The sequence below is a fragment of the Macaca mulatta genome, chromosome 1 (genome assembly GCF_049350105.2).
Source record: "Macaca mulatta isolate MMU2019108-1 chromosome 1, T2T-MMU8v2.0, whole genome shotgun sequence".
NCBI classification, from domain to species: domain Eukaryota; kingdom Metazoa; phylum Chordata; class Mammalia; order Primates; family Cercopithecidae; genus Macaca; species Macaca mulatta.
In genome coordinates, this window is record NC_133406.1 from 52,075,216 (window position 1) to 52,095,097 (window position 19,882).

A 19,882-nucleotide genomic window follows, 5' to 3' on the forward strand; every position below is an offset into this window, starting at 1 on the left:
AGAAGAAAAACTCATTTACAAAACCAAATGTCACACTGATGTGGCCTATGGGCCAGAATTTGCTGAGTTTTAGGATACAACATGTAATGGGAATGCAGTGATAAGAGAAACATATGGAGAGGAAATCACTGAACTAGCCACTAGCATAGAAAGCCAGGGAGAACTATCCTCTCCAAGAGGTATTGAGATCTGAAGTATCAGGAGTTAGAAATGTGCTGAGGGAGGAGGGGCATTTCAGGCAGAGTAGAACATGCAGACAATGTGCTACAGTTGGCCATTTTGATTCCAAAAATGGACAGAGCACCAATGAGACTAGAGTTGAAGTCAAGAGATACAAACAAGGGAAAATCCATGTCATGAAGAGCACTGTAAACCATATTGATGGATTCTATTTCTGTTTTTACTTAAAACAATAGACACATTTGATGGCTTTCAATATTTTAAAATGAGGGTGTGTTATAATGGCTTTCTAGGAAAACATACATAGATGGAGGATAAAAGAAGAAAGTTTTTTTGTGGTGTACTCTAAGGAAAGAAGAAGGCAGGATTAGGCACAGAGAGAAGTTGAATTACCACGCAATTCCAACTGAGTCACAGCCTATTTTACAAGAAACCTTCAGTCTGGCATGGCCCTTCAGCGTTGTACTACATTCTGGCAAGAGAAAATAGTCTTTCAGGATTGTATCAATCAGTCACTAGTCAGGGCTTTCTTTCTGGGAGAGTGCTTGTTTCCTGGGAGGTGCTGCCAAGGTTAGGGAGGCACTTCACTTAGACCAAGAGTAACTTCCTAGGTGGGACCCAGCTCTGTGCTGAAAGCAGAAGCTATTCTGTGATTGGGAATATCTCCTAGCTGTTTCATCTAACTAGAAGGTATTTGGGAAGATTATCACCAAATAGATTTATTAGCATTTTGATGAAATTATTTTGGTTGTGTTGTAGAAGATGGATTCGTAGTAATCAAAGATGGAAACAAACAAACAACAACAACAACAACAAAAACAGAGGAGGAAATACAGTGGTTCAGATCAAAGCTAATTGAAGTTTGAATTAGGATAATGTTAGTAATGGGAATTGTGGGGAAAAGAAAGAGATCAGCCTGTTACTGTGTCTATATAGAAAGAAGTAGACGTAAGAGACTCCATTTTGTTCTGTATTTGAGATGCTGTTAATCTGTGACCCTACCTCCAACCTTGTCCTTGCAAGAGACATGTGGTAACTCAAGGTTTAATGGATTTTGGGCGTGCAGGGTGTGACTTTGTTCCTAGAAAAGCTAGGTATTGTCCAAGGTTTATCCCCATGTGATAGGATGAAACAATGTTGCTAAAAGGTTTATCTCAAGGCACAGGATTTTCCTTTAAACTTATTCATGTCACAGATCCTTGTTCTTATGTCTTACTGCTAATTTCCTCCCTAAAAATGATCCTATTGTCCTGCCACTCCCTTATCTTTAAGATGGTAAAGATAATTATCTATAAATACTAAGGGAACTCAGAGGCCGGTGCCGGCGTGGGTCCTCTGTAAGCTGAGCGCTGGTCCCCTGGGCCCCCGCTTTTCTTTCTCTATACTTTGTCTCTGTGTCTTATTTCTTTTCTCAAGTCTCTCGTTCCACCTTACGAGAAACACCCACAGGTGTGGAGGGGCAGGCCACCCCTTCAGGGAATGGCTAATAACATCTCCTTGAGAGATTAATTTGAAGATTCAATTGTTGGGTTTGGGAATATATTAGGTATAGAGAATGAAAGAGAAAGGAAGATCAAAGAAAATCTTGGTTTCTGGCCTGCAGAATGCTGGAGTGACTGGGCCATTCCTTGAGATTTTGAATACTGGAAGAGAGACAGGTTTGGTGGAAAAATCATGAGAGTATCTGGGCATGCTGAGATTGGAGTAACTTTTGCACATTCAGAGGGTTATTATAAGTAGTATGTAAGATTTAATGAGTTCGAGTTCAGGGCTTAGGATAAAACTTAGAAATCATTGGTTTAGTCAATGACAACTGTGATGTATATGAATATGGATTGCCTTTGTGAGTCATAGAGATAAGAAGAAAAACTTGGGAGATGTCTCCATTAAATGTTATGAATATTTAATAACTAAGTAGAGGGTATAAGAATAAACCAGAATAAACCAGTCTAGTTTAATGGAAGTAAATTTCAGAGAGTTTTTAAAAAATGAAGGAATAGTCAACAATACTGGATTATTACCCAGTTAATACTGAGGCAGACATCAACTGAAATATGATAGCAACATTTCAGTTGGACTTAGCAACAGGTTTCAAATACAGGCTAGAATGTATTGAAAAATTGGAGTGTATAAAAAGCTAAAAAAAGAGGGAAAACATTTGAAGAATTTGGTTTTGATGGGGGTGGAAGAACACTATCTCCATTATAGATGTACAGTACAAAACTTTTCATATATTAAACAAACCTGTTCATCAACCAGAACATGAATCAACATACTAACAACAAATGAGAAATCTTCTCTTCTCTCTTTCAGTCACTGCTCCTACTGATAATCACTATCCTTATTTCTAAAAGTGTAGATTAGTTTTTACTATGTACTTTGTATGAAGGAAATTATATAGAACATACTGTGGTGTCTGGATTTTATTTTTCACTCAACGTTATATTTGTTAGAAATATCCCTCAGATGATATGTGTAAGTCATTCATCCCTAATGCTCTATAGTACCCTAAACTATATATATTTTTTCATTTTACCATTGATGGATATTAGGTTAGTTTGCAGTTTGGGGCTATTTTGAAAATCACTGCATGGGACAAGCAAACATTAATCTTTAAATGAATATGTATATATTTCTGTAGGCTATACATTGAAAAAGAAAGGAAGTCTGTGTCATAACTTACACTAATGTTAAGCTTTAGTAGATATGGTCAGTTTTCAAAAGTGGTTTTACAAATTTAAATTCCCTTCAGGAGTGAATGGAAGTTTCAGTTGTTTCCTATTCTTATCCACACTTGGTAGTTTATTTATTTGGTCAGTTAGCTATTGCCATTCTGGCAGAGTGGAGTGAAAACACATTGTGGTCATTCCATTACCTGGAAAAGCACCTAGTCATATGTTTGCTAGCAACTTGAATATCTTTTTTTTGTGAAGACCTTTTTAAGTATTTTGTCAATTGTTTAAAGATGTTACCTGTCTTTTTCATATGGAAATGTAGAAATTCATTATATTTTTGAGATTCTTTTTTTTTTTTAGTAAATGTCCTGGGAATTTTTGTCTCATACAACTTTAGTTGCATGTTTTTTTCTCTCTAAGCAGTGTCTTCTTGATAAATTATTGCTTTAATATAGTTGTATTTATTTTAATATAATTATATGTATTTTAATATAATTTAATTTGTAATATTTTTATAATATGGACTTTTGTGTTCATTTAATGTTGCATACTCCAAAGTCAAAAGATATTTTCCTGCACATTATACTAAAAGCTATATTTTTGCTTTTCATTTTCAGATATGCAAGCTATCTAGACTAGACATTGGGTAAACTAGGGGTCATATACATTTTTTTCATATGTTTATCAAATTCACTCAGTACTATTTATTTTAGAGGATATTATTCTCCACCCCATCCTCTACTTTCCTACCCTGACTGAGCTTGCACTTGTCGTTACTCAGGTGATATGTATGTGTGGCTCTGTTTTCATTCTCTATTCTATTCCATTGATCAATTTCTATATCTTTGTGCCAGTACGACTTTGCCTTGTTACCAATGCTTTATAATAGGGCTTCGTTTTGGTACTTTAAGTTTTGTACCTTATTTTGTTTGTTTTGTTTTGTTTTGTTTGTTTTGTTTTGTTTTGTTTGTTTTTGCCTTCAGTGTTACCTGTTTTTAACTTCATGTAAATTTTAGATTCAGCTTGCAATTTTGGACAAAACCCCCCACCCCCACAAACCCTACTTATATCTGGATTTGAACTGGGTTGAATCTGAAGGTGAATTTGGGGAAAACTATCTTTTTAAAATTATTTGGAAAGGAGTGTTTTATTTTTCATAAAGGGTTGCAGCCTGCAGGGTGTCCATTCTCATGGGCTGGGAAGCATAGCATCTCCTGGAAACAGACACTTCAAGGGAGACGCAAAGGGATCAGGAGTTTACCTTGAACATGGTGGCTAAATACACATATTTAATAAGCTGTAGGAGTCATCATGACTATTTATGAAAGGGGAAATATGCACATGCACGATGGAGCTTCATGCCCCTTCATGGGTCTCATGTATAAAATGGCAGCATCAGCACCATTCAGGGTGGAGTCTTAGGTGCTCTGATGTCAAAAGGTGAAGCAGAGGACACAAAAACTCTTACTGCACATTCTCCATAGGCTGGCCAGAACCACCTCATGGTTAGTGGCCTCTTACCCGGCAAAAAAGGAGGGGCAGCATCAGACAGTTGTTTCATGTCAGTGGTGCAGTGTTTTGAAAGGGCTTGTTTCTATTTAGCTCTTAGAGCAGAAAGCCTAAAGGTGGTTAGTGAGGGAGGGGTATAATGAGGTATGGTTGACCTCCTATCCCATAATGACTGAGAATGCAGTTTTCAAGGTTACTCTGGTGTCCCCTCGGCCAAGAGATGGTCTGTTCAGTCATTTGGGGGGCTGAGAATTTTACCTTTAGTTTACGTTCTTCCCCTTTTAGTCAAGATGTGCCAGAGGCAGCATCCATGGTCAGACTTATTTTGTTGCATATCATTGTGGAGATGATGTGACGACCTGCCCTGAGTTAACCTTGTCCCTCAGTGGGATCCCTATAGCCAAGGGACTTAGAGCTGAACAACTTATACAACCAGTTAAACATTCTAGGCCAGATAGGAATAGAGGTGGGTGGGCACTCATCAACCCTTAAAATTTAAAGCAACATCAGATCCAAAACACCAAAGCCAAAAATCAAGGTTACAAAATTGACTTATCTGTAAGTTCTACACATGAGCTACTGCGGTCTTGGTCTTTGTTACAGACTTATAGCCGTTAGCTATATAAAAATAAGCATTTTTCTAAAACCATTTAGGCTGAGAAATTTAGATAATTTTCTTATGCAACAATGCTCTTTGTAGTCTCTTTAGTAGTTTGTCCTAAGTTGGCCAAAATTTTTTTATTGTATCTTTATTTGCATAAACTCCATAACTGGGAGCAATTCTACCAGAAGGCTCTGTCACCAGGTATCTTGATATCTTGTCAGCAATTCTCCTACAATATTTTCTATAGGGAGCAGAAAAATTCTTATAGTTGAGATGAATGGAAAGGGGCCACATAATGGTCCAGGAGGCAAAGTTCCTCAGTTTGCCAGCTGTTCCATTATCTGTGTACCCATTCTTGATTTGGAGTGTCTAAACGAATTCTATCCCTGAAAATTGGCCCTTACAGTCTCATATGCCGACTCCTTTCATCATAGTCCCTGGGCCCAGAGGGAAGGTGTTTGTATAGTTTTAGCAGTATGGCATTGACAATTTAAAACAGATCAGACACAGTGGGATTACAAATGAGGGAGATTCACAGGCTTCATCAAATCACATCTAGTCTTCACAATACCATGATTCTGGTTTTCTGAGAAGTAAAATAATAAATGGTAAATGAAGCTAACAATTTTATCACCAGAAAAATTTGAAAAACAAAGATTTGTATGTCATAACACAAAAATAAACCTATTCCATTGGGGCGCAAACTACAAACATCATGAAGAAAATTATAATCCAGTTCTTCTTTAGAGACTTATTGTAACCAAGAAACAATGCACGATTCAATCAGAACACAAACAGAAAGATCAGGGCTGGAATCCAGTAACAAGTGTGTTATAGTTTTCCTTTGAAACAATTTCTCTCACTAGCCCTCCTTTGCTAGCAAGAAAATACTATATTACAACCAATTTCTGTACAAAATAAGTTTTAGGCATATCGTACTTGGTCTGATTATTTGCATAAAATGCAGTAAGATTTCATTGGCCGTATAAGTTCTTTTTAAGCTGGCTAGGCTGGAATTTTACCTGAACATATGTTCTTCTAGCAAAAGCCTTGATAAAATAAAGACTGTCTCCAAGTGTGTCCTGTTTCAAAAGAAAACAGATTCTTACTGAATATATATAAATAACTATATTACCATAAAATAAGCAATTGCAAAGATATGGCATCAGTTTAAGTGTACATCACCTGATGAATAAATAAAATAAAAAGTTATACACACATACACAGAGACACACACACACACACACCATGGAATACTACTCAGCTATTAAAGAGTACAAAATCATGTGTTTTGTAGCAACTTCACTGGAACTGGAAGCCATTATTCTACATGAAGTAACCCAGGAATGGAATACCAAATACTTTATGTTCTCACTTATTAAGTGGGAGCTAAGCTATGGATACGCAAAGGCTGACAGAGTGATATAATAGACATCAGAGACTCAGAAGTGGGGAGAGGGGGGTGGCAGTTAGAGATAACTGACTACTTATTGGGGTACAATGTAGACAACTCTGATAACGGGTGCACTAAAATTCCAGACTTCACTACTATTCAGTTTATCCACATAACCAATAACCACTTGTACCTCTAAAGCTATTGAAATTTTTTAAAATTTCAAAGAAGAATACTTATGAATATTTTCCAAATTTTAGAGACCTCAGCCAGAGAGAAAGATAAATTCTGCTCCAAGAGTATACTTTGCAATCAGAGTAGCAGCCTTCCAAACAGAATGCTGTTCTTTCACCTTGGAACAGCCATTCACAAATCAAACAACTCTTTGTTGGTCAGCTGAGTGCTTGTTTTTAGGCACTATAGAAACCAGCAAATCCTAACACAGTTCCAGAGTCAGTCCCAGCCAAAAAGTGGCTCCCTGTATGTGAATGTTGGCTTCTTGTTTTCGTCTGGTAGCATGATCCTACATAAACTAATTCAAATTAATCATGGAACTATGGGTACTTCTGGGCACTACTATCTCCATTAGAATCTCTGACATCACCCCAGACAGCATGGGCATTTCAGGTGACAAGACTATTTTCCATCCTTCGTTCGTAGAGGTAGCTTCAGTTAGTGTCCCATAACAAGGCAGTAAATGCCATTTAAGTGGAAATTATCCAGCCTAATGTCCCGGTAGTCATCCTTGGAAGGTGTTCATAGGCTTTCGCATAAGCTGAATTTGGGGAAAACTAAACTCAGTTTTCCAATCATAAACATCATCTATATCTCCCCATTTAAGTTTTATAATTTTGGATATAGTGGTCTTACATATTGTTAAAATTATTTCTAGGCCTTCAATATTTTTTCATCCTATCATAAATAGTAACATTTTAAGACATTTTGTTTGTTTATTGATAGCATTTATACATTTTTTTCCCTATTGGCTTTATATCCACGGATATCATTAAGTAATATATTTACTTAGTTAAGTTTATTTATAACTTCTTTCTTATTATTTCTTGTTATCCAATTATGTTTTATGGTAATATTTTTTCCTTTCAAACTTCCATGATATTTATTTCTTTTCTCGGCACTATAATTATAGTGGCTAGGCCTTCCATTGTAATGTTAAATGGAAGGGAAGATAGTGGGCATTCTTGTTTCATTTTCTGTGAACATTTTCAATAATTCAGTATTTCACCATGAGTTCAAGGATTACAATAGATTTTTATACATAGTCTTAGTTAGATAAAGGAATTTCACTCTACTTTAAGTATGGTTAAAGTGTGTACTTATTTAAATTATGATTTGCATGTTGTATTGAGTCAAATTTATTTTCTTCATTTATTAAGAAAATATTTTTTTCTTTTTTTTCTGTTAATGTGGAGACTTACATAGAGTGGTTTCCAGGTGTTAATCCAACAAAGCATAATTAGAATTAAACCCCTTTTTATGTTGTAATATATATCTAATATATACTACATGTGATATCTATTATATAAATATAATATCTAATATATAATATATCTAAGATATTGCATATAATATGTGATATTAATACATATAATGTTAATATATTAGATATATTAAATAAATATATTAGACATTAGAAAATTATATTAGAAAATTATATTAGATATATAAATATATTAAATAAATATATTAATTTATCTTATGCAATATATAATTATACCATATATTACATATTTTAATAATATTTAATCTAGTATATATTACAATGTATATTATATAATATGTATCTACATAATATATAATATATATCTACATAAAATCTAATATATATTATATACATAAAATATTTGATAGTATTTATTAAAATTCTCCAGATATGTTCATTAGAGAGGTTTTTATTACCAGAACATAATTAATAGGGCAATTATGTTCTTGGTGATTTAGAAATCCAGGTTTCTTACCAAGATTATTCCATCATCTGAACACATGACTTACAATGTCACTGTGACAGGAAAAGAGATAAACCGAGGACACACACAATTTTTAACTGATTCCAAGCAAAAGTGGCATATGTTTATCATAATACCATTCTTAATAGCAAAGATATAGACCAACCTCAGTGTCCACCAATGAAGGATTGGATAAGGAGAGTGTTATATGTGTATACACACATGCATGCACACACACACACACACACACACACCATGAAATAGTGCTCAACCATAAAAAGAATGAATTATGTCTTTTTCAGCAACATAGATTGAACTGGAGGCTTTTATTCTAAGTGAAAAATATCAGAAAAACAAAGTCAAACACACGTTCTCACTTATCAGTGGGAGCTAAACAGTGGATACACGTGGACATACACAGTGGAATAATGAACATTGGAGACTACGGACGGTGGGAGGATGGGGGGTGCAAACACTGCAAAATTATCTGTTGGGTACAGTGTTCACCATTTGGGTGATAGGTACACTAAAATCTATGCATGTAAGAAATCTGAACCTGTACTCCTTAAATATACAAAAAATTTAAAAAATGTTAAAAGCGACATATCTCAGAAGTTGAAGAGGCTATTAACCAGAAACAGTTCCAATGACCCAAACCCACCTGCAAAGAAGGATAGTAATCTAAACAGGCATCTAGTACTCAGTGAGCATTGTCTCTGTCTGAATCTTCCCACTCCCTATACTCACCCCAAACTCTGGTCAAAACACCCATTTTACATATTTCATCAGTATTACTAAATTTGCTCAGCATTTATATTTAAATTGTCTGTATCTAAAGATATAATTTTCTTTAGTAGCATAATCAAACTCATTTTAGGTGGCTAGATATTTCTTAACATCTTTACAATAACTTTCACTATATATGTAAGAAATGAGTAAAGCATTGGATGAATCTTGAACTTAAATCTTTATTTAATATGTCTTCCCTATATTACCTAGTTTAAAATCACTTTTCTTGGGCATATAAAAATGCAACATATATCTCTCTAAATAGCTCTTAATTTTCAAAATATCATACATATTTTAAAATATTAAAAGGTAAGAGGTTGGGTGCAGTGATACACACGTGAAGTCCTAGCTATTCAAGTGATTGAGGCAGGAGGATCACTTGAGCCAAGGAGCTTGAGGCAAGCCTGAATGCAAGGCCCTGCCTGTAAATACGTAAATACAAATTTAAAAATAAAATTTAAGAGAATTATGCTCAAGCTACGAATGGCAATGCATTGATTTCATGAAATTCATCTTCAAAGGTTATTGGGGCCATGTACTACTAATAACCTTTATTTTTTCTTTATCTTAAACATTGTAATTTTTGCCTCTTTGAAATTATATTAGGGGATATTGGCTTCCTTCTGTTAATCCTAATTAGCAATATATTAGTTTCTTTAATATGAGTGTATACCATTAAAATATTCTGTTTAATGAGCTTGCTGAATTAAAAGTTTCAATACTTTTGTAAATCATGCTTTCCTGAAGAAAATATTCCTCTTGAATTTATTTAAGTATCAAAATATGACTTAAATTAATTTACAGTATTCTGTTATGGGTATAGCAACAACTAAACAAACCAACAAACAAGAATATACAGATGTCTTGTAGATAAATGAAATCTACTCTTTAAAAATGTAATTTTAGAAATGAGCTCTTAAGAATAGCTATTCTGCTGCTTCTTGCATTCTCACACATGCATTCTGTAAAACTTTATTCAACATCTTTTAAATTCTAGGTGCTACAATGGACACTAGGGTAAATATATATAAAATATACAATCTCTCTCCTTAATCAGGTATTGGTCAGGAGAAAAATATTCAGGTTTTTCACAGAGACACTAATTCAAAGCTGCACTGAATATAGAGAGTCCATTAAAGTAAGAGCTTGGAAGAACCAAAAAGATAAACAAGAAAACACATTTCTTTTTATGACTGGTTGCATTTTTCTTTTTCTCCCTCTCTCTCTCTTTTTTTTTTTTTTTTTTTTTTTTTTTTTTTTTTTTTTAACATTTGGTGTCTTTATGAACTTTTCCATCACTTCAAAGAACCTGAAGTTTCAGGGCAATTCTTATGATCACTTTGTAATTCCTCCCATGTACTCTACTTTTATTGCTATTGTCTGCCACTCAGTGATTAATGATTGTTCATTAAGTATAGTTACTGTGGGTAGACTTTTCATGCATAATCAGCAAAGGGGAAAACACATATTACTGTTTAAAAAATTAATTGGTTCTTCTTTTTACTATATATATGTTTTATATGTTACACAAGTTACTTAGTTTCAGTTTCTATATAGACTATGTAAATGTATATTATAAATGTTAAAAAGTAGCAAACAATTCTCAGATCAAATTGTGTACCTCACCACTAATTTATACAGGGATCAATTTCTTCTCTATGCACTTAAATTTATCTTTCTTTAATCTGCATGCTTCCCCACAACATGTGTTGGGTTTGTTTCTATTTTTCTCTGTTATTTTTCTGCCCATTTCCAGTGGTTAGTTCATAATTCACCGTTTAGTTATTCAAAATTAAAAACTAATCTGCAGTGTATGACATTGTTCTTTCTGTTTGAGTCTCTGAATATTAGTCTTTATTATTTCCTATGTATATTCATCCAGAAAATTTTATCGTGGTATTAGGAAAATTGTTAAACTCTTTTACTCTGAAAGATTAAAAATTTACACCAGGCCTTAATTTTAAAAAGAGTCAGGTTGTAAGGTCTAACAAAAATAAAGAATCTCAACAATTTTAAGTATTTTAATAATTTCACATATACAAGTGATTGCAAGACGCGGGAAAAGCGGAGTCTAGGATATTGATTTCTTCTCTCAGATCCTTTCTTGCAATGTTTTAATGGTTTCTGGCCCAGATTTAACATATGGAGTTCCTGACTGAGACATGCAACCCTCACTTACACAAAAGGGAGCTATTTCACTAATGAAACACCTCATATTTTCACTCCAATAATTGCATTGCTTACGTGAAAATTTCAGGGAGCTATGTTCCATAAATCCACAGACTCTGAGTTAGTTTAATGTAATCTAAACTAGATAGACCAGATAAGGACACTCTATAGTAAATAATATTACGTGTTTTTCAAGAGATGTATCATTAGCATCTAATAAAAGGTTGTGACTAGATCATCTTTCTTACTTTCCCTGGTTGTCCCTGATAAACACAGAGAATGGATTGCAGAGCCTTAATCCTTTTGCTCCCAAGTGTAAGGTAAGATGAAAGAATACTAACTGATCTTTAAAAACAGGTAGTTACTATATTAATTAAACTAGTCAAGATTAGAGATATTGAAGAAAAGCTTACTAATTGACTTTATGAGGTGGTCTTTTATGTGATACTAACTGCTGACAAGAATATTACACAGATGAGAATACCAAATATATACATATGTGTTTATACAACATTCCAGTTGGCATAAATATTGATTAAATCATTTTATGGTTATCTTTCTTTGAGAGATAAAGAGATACAGAGAAAGTTATCAATCTGCATTCAGAGATTTTCCTATAGAAGATATATTCTAAGTATATATAGCCTAAAAAAAGACAGGATTCTGAATAATACTAATTCCATCTGGTTTAGGTATAAATTGTTTTGTTTTAAATGGATTTGTTATTAAGTATATGGTTTTATTCCTGGTATTCATTTTTAACCAAAATAATTTACAGAACTTAAGAAAATTGAAACTTCTACATTTTTAGTAGATCATGACATGAAATAAGTTAATGAGAAATGAATCTACTTTTAAAATTGTAAATGGAGCCTTTCAAGAAGTTGATCACTGTGTCAAATGCTGCATTAAGATAAGTTAAGATGAGGACTAAGAAGTAATTGTTGAATTCAGCAACATATTGCTGACTGAGACAAAACAGTTTCAGTAGAAGTGGGAGTCCAGGGAAAATATATGTATCTGTAAACCCAAGCATCCAGAGGAAGTCATTGCCCTTAGTTTAGTAAAGACTTCCCAAGAGTTTTGCTGTAAAGAGAATCAGGGCAGTAAATGGAAGAACATGCAAATTTATAGAATTTTATTTGAAAACAGAAGATGTAGGCCACATGTGATTGCTCAACCCTGTAATTCCAGCCCTTTGGAAGGCTGAGGCAGGAGGATCTGTTGAAGCCAAGTTTAAGACCATCCTGTTCAACAAAATGAGACCCCCATATCTGTTTTGTTTATTTGTTTGTTTTGTTTTTTGAGGAGATGTAGGATATTTATTTCTATTCTGAGAGAAAACATCCTGTAGAAAAAAAGTCATAATCTAGGAAAGAGTATAATTAATCAGAGGAGCATAATCTTGGAATTGGTGCAAAGGATGAGATCTGCAACAGAATTAAAGGAGAAAAGAGTAGTAGAAAGAATTAATCCATTTAGCTGGAGGAAAGACAGAACAAAAGGGTAGAGCTTGTATGAATGGGTAAATTATGTGATAAAATGATACTGCATATGCCTTCTCATGCTTTTGTTTTATTCAATGTAGAAGGAAGCAAGATTGTCAGCTTAATGTTGGGCCTGCGAGTTTAGAGAGTTGAGGGAAGAAAAGAAGGTGCAAATAGACTGAGTCTGAAAGTCTATTGCTCAGTGAAACAGGATAATCAGGCAGCATTTTTCATGGAAGGGGGAGAAATCTATGTATCATATTGATAGATACTCATAGAAATTTTAAAATTTTATTCTAATAAAAGGAAATAAAAATATTGAGATTTCTGGTCACCAGTTATTTGAACAACCACCCTTCCCATGAATGAGAATGAACTTTTTCTTGGTCAGCAAATAGAGTCCTTTGAAAGTGATATGATCTGGCTTTTGTGGGTAGGTAATTAAAGGTAATAAAAGTTTCCACATGCTGTCTGTAATATTTGCCCTTGAAGCTTTCAGGTGACAAATAAACAATGTAAATGTCCTAAGGATGCTCTTTCTCTAGGAAAACAAACTTGTTAATGTAGACACACCATATGGACAGTATAAGAAGACAGAGAAATCTGCCCAGGCTCCAGATAAATGCTCTTCACTGCCACCACCACTCTTGCTTCTATGAGCTAACACTGACTGCAATTAGTGCTCTAATGCACTGAGCACTAATGCATTAGAGCTCTCAAGCCAGAAACATCTACACAAAGCTTTCTTAGATTTCTGACCCATAGAGATTGGCAAAAATAATAAAATAATTTGTATAACTTTGAACCACTAGGTTTTGGGCAATTTTTTTATGGAACAATGAATAACAAGAACAACATCATAAACTCAGAAATAAGACAGCATTTATTAATCTTATTGTTCTCTCATTTAAACATAAGAAAAGACAACAAATATATGTATATTTATTGTCTTATATATATACATATCTGAATTAGATATATTTATTGTCTTATTTACATACATATCTGAATATAGATATATTTACTATATTATTTATAAATATGTATTTATATGTAATACATATTTTATATATAAATCTCTCCTCTCTTGCTCTCTCTATATTCACACATATGTATACACACATGTATATATGTGTATATGTATGTGTGTGTATATATATGTCATTGAGTGTGTGTGTGTATAGATACATATATATGTGTACACACACACACACAAATATCTATAAATATCTGCTTCCATGAGTTTGGCCATTTTAACTATATATGTATAGATAACTCTCTATATAGATATATCTATATATACACACACTCCTGTAGATACCACATATGTGCATATATGTGTGTGTGTGTATATACCATATATGTGTGTGTATATATATATGCTCACACACACATACATATATGCATATACACATATATACATGTGCATATAAATATATGTGTCTACAGAGGGAACAAGAGAGAGGAGAGAGCGAGATTAGACATAAATATTTTAATGCTTTCAAAATTTCTAACATTTTTACCTGGAAAATCCAAACAAAAAAACGAGAAAGAAAACTATTAAAATAAAAAAGAAGTTAGTAAGATTGCCAGATATAAGAAATTAAATAAATGTATATTAATCAGTGTCAATTTTCATAATTAAAAAACCTTATCACAGGATACAATGAGAAATTAATACAACAATACAATTGACAGAATATTTCAAAATAAATTAACAACAAATAAATAAGAAATATAGTAAGATAACATATCACTGAAGACATAAAATAAGACCTAAATCAATGGAAAAACAAAACATCTTTCTAAAAGTTAAGCCCCAATAATTTGATGATGTTCATCCTTAACAAATTAATGTAATTCTTCAATGTAAACTTATAATGAGATCATTTCATTCATTTGGGTTAATGAAGGCATGAACATAGTAATATTTTTAAGTAGAATAATGTGGATAGGCTTTCCCTAATAAAATTCAAATCATCCTCCTATATTTTAAAGTAAGAACTGATTCTCAAAAGACTTTATATCTTTTAATAAGTTACTTTTTTATTGTAGTAAAAACAGCATCATATAAATGCTCTTAACAGCCTTTTTAGTGTACAATATAGTATTGTTGACTATATGCATAATGTTCTACAGCAGGATCTAGAACTTATTCATCTTGCATAACAGAACTTTATACTTATTTATTAGAAACTCCCTATTTTCACCTTTGCAATCCCCCTGGAAGCCATCTTCCTTCTGTCTGCTTCTATGAGTTTGGCTGTTTCAGATACCTTAAAAAAGTGAATTCATCTAACCATTAGCCACTGACTTATTTTACTTATATTGTGTTCAAGATTCATCCATGTTGCATATTACAAGATTTCCTTTTTTATGGCTAAATAATATTCTCTAGTATGTATATGCCATATTTTCTTTAGTAATTAGTCTGTCAATTGATATTTATGTTGTTTCGACACCTTAACCATTTTAAATAGTGCTACAATAAACATGGGAGTAATATCTTTTCAAGGTCCTGATTTTAATTTTTTTTGGATAAGTAACCAAAAGTTGGGTTGCTAGATTATATGATAGTCCTATTTTTAGGAATTTTTGGGAAACCTCCATAGTGGTTTTCACGGCAGCTACACCATTTTCTTTCTCACTGAAAGTATACAATGGTCTAATTTATCCATATCCTCCCAACACTTGTTGTCTTTCGTCTCTTTGAAAAAAGCCATTCCAACAGACATGGAGTGATACCTCATTGTTGTTTTGAATTGCATTTCCTTGATGATTAGTGACATTGAGGCTTGTCCCATATAACAGTTGGCCATTTGTATGTCTCCTTTAGAGGTGGAAAAATAGGATATACACATGCAAAAGAATGAAGTTGGACTGTTATCATTTACCATGCACAAAATATTAAAGCAAACTAGATTTAAGACTTAAGTGTTTAACCTAAAACTGTACAACTCATAGCAAACATCATGGAGAAAAGAACTGCAGAGTATTATTATTGGCAATGATTTAATGGATGTAACACTAAAAACACAGACAACAAAAGCAAAAATAAACAAGTGCGACTACATCAAACTAGAATGCACAGGAAAGGAAACAATCAACAAGTGCGACTACATCAAACTAGAATGCACAGGAAAGGAAACAATCAACAAAGTGAAAAGGCAACCAGCAGAATGAGAAAAAATATTTGCAAGTCATATATCAACTAAGAGGTTAATTTCTAAAATATGTAAGGAACTCTTCCAACTCAATAATAATAATAAAAATAACTAACATCTTAAAATAAAAATGGGCTAACGACTCGAATAGATATTTCTCCAAAGAAAACATTTATCTTCCTTAGGTCCTAACTCTAAAAGTTATAGGCCAAAAAAACCTTGGTATTCATCATATGTAGGTTTTCAATATACAACATACGAGATTAAATGTCAATTTGTTGAGAAACATGAAAACACATTATGTTTTACTGCAAAGTCTTATAAATAATGATCAAATACATAAACAAGACTTTAAACATTTAAGAATGACGTTCAACAGGACTTCTAAGACTGATGTTATGCACTCTTTTAAATATTCATTAATCTCTACTGGTCATTGTTAGGAAATGCTGAATGAGAAGAACATAGTTAGATATAGGAACTAAGCCATATTTCTGACTGGAATAAACAAATCACTATATTTAATGTTAAGAAAGTGCCATACCCTTCATATTGTAGAGTATGTTTAGTTAAATTATGTGAATGAAGCATCATAAATATATTTTCATATTGATAGAAACTTTATTTCCATTTGAAGTGAGAATTTACTAATGGACTTCTTATTTCATTTTTAATATAATTTATTACATACTAATTAACAATCAAACATTCTTATTACACAACAACTTTCAGCCTTCTGAAATCCTGGCTTCTATTTATTTAATTTCATAAATATTAGAAAAATAATTTAAAGCTTTAACTCCTGTGAGGTTACATTTATGATAATGCTCCCAAGATTATTTTATTTCATGCTTCATAGATGGCAGTGGAATGTTTACTTTCAAAATATGTTTTAAAGTTAACATTGCATTTTTATTTGATTTAATCTCTTATTCTACAGTGAAGAATTTGCAATGCCCAGGAATTTGCATCATGAGTATTCTGAGAATCGAGAATCATGAAAAAAAAAAGACATAGACTTTTCAGAAATTATGTCAGTTGAGTTATATTTTGATCCAGATGTATTCACATGTGAAGTGTTCATAAGATCAATATCCTATTATTCCGTGTTTCATAAAAGCAGATAAATCATTATATGTGCATATTGAAGTAAAAAAATCACTTTTCCGTACAGATGCACAGATTTTTATGTCAAAATTTGGATCATTTTTGAATGGAAATAATATGAATATTGTATTTGAAACTGGTGTTATCGGTACAATATTATATTGGTATAAAATTCTACTGGTAAGTTAAATCCATACCCTAGTATACTAAAGATAATACTCACTTAGCACTTCTTTTATGCTTGGCACTGCTCAGTGAGAAGGAAAAAGTGGCTATAACACAGCCCCTAATCTCTGCCTTCACAGTTATTTACTAGTTTATAAAAGAGACTTATATATATTATGTGTAATAAACAGCATTCTCAGCAATCCGTTTTCTTCTAAATATTGATATGTATGAAAACATGCATATGTATTTATACCTTTCTAAAGGAATATATGCAAATTATATATATGTTATACTTTATACATATAATGTGTTCAAGAATTATAGATGTCTCTAGTACATATATATATCACCATATATACACACACAATAAAAATATAAAATATATTCATTCTTTAATGATCACAAATTTGTGATTAATACTTAATGGACTTGTCATGATTTTCACTTGATCTAATATTAACTTATTTATTCATTTAACCAAATAATTGAAGAACTTATGAATAAAACAGAGTTAAATATTTTAACTCCATTGGCAAGACACACTATTGTATCTAGAGCATAAAAAGTATTAGATTCATTTCATTATGTGTAGAAGCTATTTTTTTAATTATGATTGGTAGCAAACTCTATGGTCTTCCTTATTATAAATTACCTGACACAGGTCAGTCTAAGCACAATTAGGTATTCCTCAAAATAATACCTTATATAAAACTCAATTATAAAAACAATCATCTATTTATGAATTTACTAATAACAATATAGACAGGATAGCACCTAAGAAACATGATTTAATAATATAAATACTAATGAAAAGGAACAAAACGAAAATAAGACTTAAGAGTTAAAACAGAAAATATTAATGCTAGAAAATAAAGCCATCCCTTTGGTCAGGTAGATGCTTATACAAAATGTTTCATGGTATTCAACATTAACAATGGAGGAAGATATTTGTAAAACTAATACAGAAATCTGTTATGGACATAAAATGAACACATTAATTAAAATTTCAGTTAAAGATTTATTGTTTCTTATTTTTAAAAAAGCTTTCATTAAAATAATTCTCTCATGCTTATCTTTTTTTCTTATTTTAACATTTGAATAGTGACATTTGCAGATTTTAATACATAAGGAATATGCATGAAAGTTTCCATTCGTGCAACATGTAATTACCTGGTGTTTTAAGGCAGTAATTCTGAAAATAACCTGTGGGCTTTTAAAAATTATTGCCACCTGTGATCTGTTAAAGGAAAAAATTAAACTGGAACTTTTACAGGTGTTTTTGAAAAGCGTCCCATGTGATGATTTTGTTTGCCAGGTCTGGGAGACAGGTCTGATACACCCTCATCAGATTCAATCTACGAGCCGAACTTGTGTCCTCGTGAAACAGTCTTTTCTCAGTAGCCCCTCCAACAAACAGAGAACTATATCTTCTATCTTATTGTGCAAATCAGCAAACAGGGAACTATATCTTCCATTTTATTGTGCAAATCAGTCAGGGAAATAGTCATCATGCTTGCCTCCTCTTTCACCTCCTATATCTGAGACAACACTGAATTCACTTTACCTTCTAAATATTTTGCACATCTCGCACTTGTTACTTGTTGTGCATCTCTACCACTAACTAATCCAGCCTCTCATGACTAACTACTAGAAGAGTTTCCTTCCTCTTCTCATTGTTTTACGTGTTACCTAACAAACAATTCTGCAGACTGTAGTCAGGGTTGTCCTTTGAAGAAAAATAAAACTTCTGATCATGTAACTTTCCTTGATAAAAGTGTATTTCAAACATAAATTTCAAATAAATCATTCCAATTTCATTGGCATTACAATTAAGTCGTAATTTTCATATCATGAAGCAACATATTCTTTTTCTAGAAAAAAATAGAGAGGCCTGTCTTAAAGTTATATGAGCAACTGTGCCCATCAAAACATTATCTTTAATAGAGAGCTGTGGTAGGCTACTACATTATTGCCTATTGATCCAAATGATATCAAAATGACCTATTGCATATAAATACATACATACCCTGCGTTTCTATGTTTTTAAGAGACTGGGGTCTTAAACAATTTTGATGGTTATACAGTATCATGAATAATCATCATTTAATGAAAGATAAAATTAATAGTTTTACCTTTTTTCATAAAATCAAATATTTATGTTGGATATATTCAGAGTTCCTGATGAGTTTACAGGACATAATAATTTTAGGTATATGTGAGCTAGCTCTCTAGAATTTTTTTTTTAAGAAAGATAACCAATGCTAAATGTGATCTGTTGATTTGGCTGCTTTTTTTATTTTAATAATTAAGATAATAATGCCTTAATGAAATATATGCATTTGCTCTATGTCAAATATATGCTTTCCACTCCCCTGATAGCAATTTGCCTTTATCATCTTATAAGCCTTGTGGCTTCGGAATTTGGAAAGGTAATTAAATTATATATACAGCAGAGGGTATTTTTTTCTGGAGAAAGCACTTAATAATATAGGTTAATTAGCTGCTCGAATAGCAATAGAACTATAATGAAAAGCCACAAAGGAACACAAGAGCAATTAAAAACAGGATTTGGGTGCCCTTTATTTTTTTCTCTTGTCTGATTGCTCTGGCTAGAACTTCCAGTACTATGTTGAATAGAAGTGGTGAGAGTGAGCATCCTTGTCTTGTTCCAGT